Raw genomic sequence first — 7,611 nt, forward strand, 5'->3', positions numbered from 1 at the left:
GATGATTGCTTACCAATCCCAAACCCCAACACTGGGTACCAGGAAAGACTAAATCTGCTGACTTTAGTACTTGCTGGTGGGCAGAACTGGGACAGGTAGGACCTGATAGTTCAAGTAGTTCTCATTGTTAATCCATTTTGAATATGGAAGACTATTTTAAAGAACAGAAGAAGGATAACAATCTGCTTGCTATTAAGGCCAAAAAGAAGGAGCTAGTGGGGTGTTCTGGGAAAGAATAAACATTTTGGTTTAATCAGTTTGGGTCTTCTTCTGGGATGGAGTCAGTTAATGGATGAGGCAGTTGGCATTTTCAATGAGTCTGAGGCTGTCACGTGCACAGGCAGGAAAGCCAGAAAGCGGCTGATGGGCTGGCCACAGCGCAGCTTGTCAAGAGGGCAAGAGAGCCTCTGAGAGGGAGCTGAAGTGTTGGGTGGTTCTGAAGAGGAAGCCAAGAGTCTATATTTGATCTAGGAGGTAAAAGGATAAAGCGGTTGAAGCAGTTCACAGAAGAATTAATTTCCAGGGAAACAGGATACTTAGCAAATTGTCTCTTTTCCTGAATTGACAGATATGACAGGAACTATAGTAATACATCTCAAAGGATGAGCAGTTTATTCCCGGGGGTACTTTATTTACTGAAAAGTAAATCTCACTGAGGACCTGGCTGGAAATATCTTTTCATTTACTATGCTCTCTTCCTGCTTTGCCTTTAATAGAAAACAAGCCAAGAATGTTCTCAAATAAAACTAAAGACCATACGGCCAGTAGTGAGTTCCAGAGGAACACTTATAACAATAATTGTAGACAGAAGATCATTCTTTCAGGGATTTTGGTTCCCAGGCCTCCTTGCTGAAGTGGAATAGAATAACGCTGGGCAACACTGGGGTCGATGTTTCCTATAAAGTTCAGAGACAGTCGTCGGGTACTCAAGGGGAGAGGAAATACGGACAGAAGGAAAATACCCAGGAGAAGGATCTTTTTTAAAGGGTAGGAGGACCTTACAAGAAGTATGTGGAGCAATTTATTAACTCATGAATAGCTACACTTTTCGCCTTTACTTTTTCTTCTTCTGTCTTTGACACCAAACTTTCTTCTGCTTCTGTCTCCACGATCCCAGCAGCCGCAGTCACTATCCCTGGGCAGAGATCAAAACAGAATTGCCTTTAGGAACATGTGAGAATGTTTTTCAAAACCAGAAGAGGAGTGACAGTGATGAAAGCAGGACAGTCATAATGAAATAACCACATATGTAGAGGAACTTTCTTCCCTTCATGTGATGAGCTTCATTGACATGTACTTGGCTTGGTGTAGAAGGTAGACTTTCCTTCCTTTTCTACTGACAGGCAAAGAGAGCAGCTCTTGAGATGGTTGTGGTGGGTTTGAAGCCATCAAATGGCTCATATGTTTCAAAATATCCCCTTTCCAGACCTGGGAATCTGAAAGATGCTTTTCTTGCCATTAAAATCGTTTCTTGGGTGCCTGCTGAAGACATGCAACTTTGATTAAGCCAAGCTGTGGGACCATGGCGTTATCTGGCGAGAGTGAATGCAAGTGTCTACACGACACTTGTATGATGTGGTTGGAATACTTCCTTCTCCCCTTTGGCATCATTTCTGTGAGGACAGAAGCCCTGTCCTCACCGTGGAGCATAGTGTGGGTATGTTTTTATGGGCAAGTCAAGGTCTGGAATATGGATGGACTCCTGTCAGGAGGATGGTGGAAGGCTCTGGTCAAGCACAGGGCAGCATGAGGACACTGTGTGTGTGCATGTGCATGTTGGGAATGCAGAAAGGGGACAGAAAGTGAGAAATGAATAGGGCCAGTTTGTGAGACAGATATTTTTAATTTCTCACCTGGCAGTACCACTTATTTCTTGACTGTACCATCTTAATTTATGAGCTTTTTCTTTAGTGGTTCCTCTAGGAGGAATTATTACTACGAAAGAGACTATGTTTTAGAGCAGTTTTAAATTTTTCAGAAAAACTTGAGTGTGTAGTATAGAGATTCACACCCACCCCCACAGAATTCTCCCATTATTATCTTCTATTTGTGAAGTACATATGTTAGCATTAGTGAACTGATATCAACCCATTATTGACTAAAGTCCATAATTTACATTGTTTCATGCTTTGTTTTGTATAGTTTCATGGGTTTTGGCAAATGTATAATGTCATGTATCCACCATTACAGTATCATACAGAATACTTTCACTGCCTGAAAAATCCCTGTGCTTCACTTAGTCTTCCCTCCCCCAAGGTTCGTCCTTTAATTGAATATGGTGACTAATGTAATAGTCAATTAAATGTATGTGCCTGTGATATATGAATATGCAAGTATATGTGTGTGTATATATACACAAACACACAAACTTTCTTCTAAGTGATGCAATTTCCTTCTGGGTGCTTTTATACTATCTCTAATAAAATCAGAAGCTGCATATATGCATATATGCTCTACCTTGAGTCTGAGGTGTTTTCTTTGATGGGACAGTATTATTATCTATCATTAAATCCATGGAAGGTCACACTTATCACCTTAACACCATCATTGTGATCCTTAAGATGTCCTTGTAAATGCTGGATGCCATGGCAACCGATGTTATCAGGATCCAGTGCTGCTGAACTTCTCTTAATAAATCAGGCATAATTGGCATATATGCATTATAATGAATTAAAAGTTGTTCAAGTGGAATGATTTTATATTGTGTCATATTAAGTCATTAAATTTGCTTGTCCTGATCTTCTTTCAATGTTGGTATTTTTGCTTAGCTTAAAAAAACCCTTACCTTTTATTACCAATTGCTTTAAGAGTAGATAGTTAAAATAACATATTGTGAAATAGCTTCATGCATTGTTTATGTATTTATATATATATATTGCTTTTGACAGTTAAATTTAAATTCTGATGGGTTTAGGTCAGAGGGGAATGAGTTACAAGACTGTCTTTTTTCTTCTTCAGTGGACTGAGGATGCTTGCAGGGCACATCAAGTCACCTGACTTCTGTCTGGTCAGTCATGGTGCTAGTTAGTCGGGTGGGTAAATAACTCATGGACTGAGTGCATGTGCCAGAAATGATTAACCCACCCACTGTGCTCTCATCTTATCTTCTTGGTTGGCTCCAAATCTGGGGAGACACCAAGAAGAACTAGCTGTTCAAAGCCTAAAGGCATGGCAGAAATTAGGAAGTGTGAATGGCACAGTGTCTTGCTACTGAAAGAGTCATCAGAGGGTGAGCACATCCATCTTCTGGGAGCTTGTGAGAAATGCGGAATCTCAGGCCCCTCCCCAGATTGACTAAATCAGGACCTGCTTGTAATTATGAGCCGCAGACCATTTGTGTGCACAGTAAAGTCTGAAAAGCACTGGCTTAGGGGTTAGGGTTACTGCATCCCAGAATAGGAAGGCTATGGACTTGAATTGCAGCTCCACTACTCTTTAGTGGTAGAAATCAGGCAAAGTTCTCAGTTTTTGTTTCTTAATCCTTTAACATGGGTATCACAGTGTACTTGACTGTTAGGGGCAAAATGACCTCATGAATGTAACGTGTCCAGCAGAGCACCTCGTGCATAGTGGCGCTTGTTTCAGCTGTGATTACAGCTGGTGGGAGGGTCCATGTGACTGGGGAATCCCAACGTACGTGAGAGAGAATGAGCCCCAGCTGGAAAGTGTGCAAATTAGTAAAAAATGATGAACAACCTTAGAATTTAGGAGACGACGAGAGAGAGGAGGAACTCTAACCAAGTTCCCTAGTGACTTACAGGGCCAGAGTCCACCTTCCTAGTACATTTTGGCTTCTCTAGTATGTGCGAAACATCTTGGGTATTCAGGAATTCAGTATCGTTGAAGGTTCTTGGGTTCTCAGAAAGTAGAAAGAGGGTGAACAGGTAGATGAGAAAGGACACATTTCCTTAGAATCAGAGGAGGCCATGTCTGGAAGGACCTGAAATGTTATCTGGCCCATACATCCATTTCATATTTCAGTTCTCACTGAGGTGTTGCCCAGTCTATGACTGAATACCGTCTGTGACTGAAAACCCACCACTTCTACTGAATTCACTGAGATGTGGCTGCTGTCTGTGGGCAGAGAAGTGTTTTAGAAGTTGGCTGACTCAGATATGTAATACCCAGCACACAGACAAAACAACGAGAGAATTTCAAACAAGTTATCGATTTTCACAATCACATTTATTGAAGCATCTACTTGTTCCAGGCATCAGGTTAGGTGCTGGGGACAAAAATCTGAATACGACATAGAGATCATACTTCTGTTGAGTTCTTGGTCTAGATGAGGGGTAGACATATAAATAATAATCATAATGCAATAAAGGCAATAATAGAAGAATGAATAAGTGGGCAGGATAATAGAGAAAAGGGTCATTCATTTTGTTGAGGCATGTTGGGGATTTTTTGATCAGATGATTTTTGAATTGGGTCTTAATTATAGGCCGCTAGTATTTGCTGAATGAATAGATGGACATGTGAATTGTGTGCATGTGTGTGTGTGCATGTGTGTGTGTCTGAAAGTGTGCATGTGTTCTTGAAGGGAACATAGCAGATGTCTAGTATCTTGTAGTCCTGAGATGGGCTGCTACTCCATCCCTCCTTCTCATCTATGAAGTCAAAACAAGGACAGTTCTTACTGTTTTCTAATAAGTAATATTGCTTTGCAGATCCCACTTTAACACACTCAATGTGTGATAATAGAGATTTGTAAAACATAAATAAGAGCGTGATTAGGCACAGAAAATCATTCTTCACTTTATAGAAGGATTTATTTTCAGAATGTTTATAATTTCTCTTTGTACATTTCAAATGTAATTTGACTTTTACTCTCCAATACTTTTTACTTAAAATTTTTTTTTCTTTTTTACTCTCCAATATTTTGAATACCTGTACATTATCTTGTGATATGCTAACTACTTTAAATGCAAATATTTTGTAATTCATTTGACACATTTCACCGTGTTCACCTAAGAAAAACTTCTAAATATCTGAATACTTAGAAAGTTGTCTTTGGCTTTTTGGACATCAGCTTAATACAAAACAGTGCTTTGTTACAAAAGGTGTAAACGACTTAGAAACAGATGAATTATATTTCTGTGAATAAATACAATTAAATGTTTAAAAGCTTGGATAAAAATAAGTGTTCAAAACCAATGGCTGAACAGATAGGCTGGAGGTGTGAGTAACCTCAAACAGGTTAGCGTTCCCTTCCAAGTCCATCTCAAAGTGTATTTTTGTTTACTCATGTCTGTTTATCCACACATGTTTAATGTTGGTTAGTGTTTGTAATGGATTTGGAACTGTCAAACAGAGTTAGACTACTTGGCACACACATGAAAGGAACCGCACCTTAAACCACTTCATCATACCATAGACTTACCAGGTATGGCAGTCAGTAATCCCTTATCATTTCTAGCTCTTGGCTCTCTTGTCAATGTACACTTGTTGCATCCAGAAATTGATTCTGGATTCTATTGCCTCTCTGGAGTGGGCATTATTGAACCAGGTCCAGAGTTTGCTCAATTAGATGGGACCAGTAAACTGAATTCCCAAGCAGATCTGATGTTGGATATCCAGAAGAGGGCAGTAGGACACAGAGATTAAATTCTAGTCAACCAGCCACTACAACAAACAATGGCTGCCAGCACCTTCTCAGTGTTAGACCGAACGCTTACCTTCCCTTTGATGCACATGGGCAACATGGTGTCACCAAGAGAAGACACTAACACTTTCTGCAACCCTACTATGTGTCAAGCACTAACTAGGTATTTTTCACATGTGTTAAATCAAAACAATCCTGAGATGTAGGTGATATACTATTTCCCTTTATACTATTAATGAGAAAATCAATGCTCAGAGAACTCAAGCAACTTGCCTGAGGTCACATAGCAGGTGGTAGAACCAAAATTAAAATCCAGATCTGACTCCATAGGCTCTGCTCTACCATATCAGAATTTGACTACTGATCCCACCACTCATAAACTTACTGACCTTGGGCAAGTAATTTAACCATTCGGAACTCCAGTTTCTAAATCTTCAAGGTAAGACTAACAATATCCTCTTATTTTTAAGAATTAGTGTCTGGATCAATTTTTCCATGATAGTTTCTGTCCAACCGGGAAGGTTTTGTTCATTGATAACATTTTAAATTAGAATTATAGAAAATTAAATCTAGAAGGGACACAGGAGAGTTATCTAACACTTTCATCTTAGAGATGATAAAAATAAGACTGGAGTGTTTATATGACTTGCATATGATCAGAAAACTTGAGAGTGACAGACATTGGAACTCAGGACTGGCAACTCTTAGCTAGCTTTCTTCTCTCATCTCTCTGCATCGTTTGTTAGGGATGCAGACACATGGAGATGTTGATGACAGTAACGTTGTTGATGGGGGGGTGAAGATAACAATAAATGTGCCTGAGGAAATTATAGAAGAGTTATTTCATTTTAGAAGGAAATTATTATATTAGTAAATCCTGCTTCCCTTGCTCTGTTCATGAGGGAGGCCAGTATATGTCTAAGACTATAAGATTTGTCCAAGACTGTTGATTGACAGGAGGATGGGAAAAGCCAGGGTGTGTATATTTACGATACTCTCCAAATAAGAAATGCTAAAATGCAGACTCCAATCAATGCTAATCTTAGATTTACACGATTCTCTATCAGTCAATGTCACTGGCTTTCCCAAGGATCTGTGATGGAGAAGTTGGCTATGTGGAAACAATGTGGGAGATTGATCTAATGTAGCAGTGACTCCTTTGAGAGATTTTTAGGTAACCCACCATATTTTATTCCATTTCTTATAGCCTCTTCCGTTTTGAATTTGGTATAATCTTTCTAGTTCTCCAAGTCTTACACTCATAAAAAATTGGATAAGAGGAAGACAAAGGGAAAAAAGAGAGAATGGGAAGGAGGAAGAAATGGTTTACTTTTCATCATCAAGAGGCTGAGAGGCCAAAGCAACTTGCATAAGTGTTTGAAGAATTCCCCAGGTTCCACTGGCTTCTGGATTTACTGACTAGAACTAGGAAAGGTGATAGTCAATTAAATGAATGCAGAGAGCTTTCTATGTAAAGTACCGGCAATCAGAATGACTGGTTTCCTTAATTCACCCAAAGATGGCTTTTTGTGTTAAAATTGTTTGAAAATAGAGATTTATAATAGTTTAAGGATCTATCCCATTGCTCAACCTGGGGATAGTTTCCCAGATCTTATACATTTTTAAAATTTCATCAGATCCTTAGAACTCTCCATTCCCCTTGCAGTGCTGGGAAAAGAACTTCTCAGGAGTCTGGAGAAAGGCAACTAGGGTGGTGAAACATGAACATATGTTCCTGGAGCTATAATATGGCTGTCCTGGAGGTCAAGGGACAGGACAGGTGGAGACCAGTGATATTATTGCTTCCAAATTCACACTTGAGCATCTGCATTCCTCATTGACTATTAGTCATACAATGCCTGTTCCAGTTTTCTGTTATCACTTGCCAAATCTCGTACAGGCATACCTCAAAGATGTTGTGAGTTTGGTTCCAGACAACTGCAATAAATTGAATACCGCAATAAAGTGAGTCACACAAATTTTTTGTCTTCCCAGTGCATAAAAAA

This window comes from Pseudorca crassidens, chromosome 17 (genome assembly GCF_039906515.1).
Source record: "Pseudorca crassidens isolate mPseCra1 chromosome 17, mPseCra1.hap1, whole genome shotgun sequence".
In the NCBI taxonomy this organism is placed as follows: Eukaryota; Metazoa; Chordata; class Mammalia; order Artiodactyla; family Delphinidae; genus Pseudorca; species Pseudorca crassidens.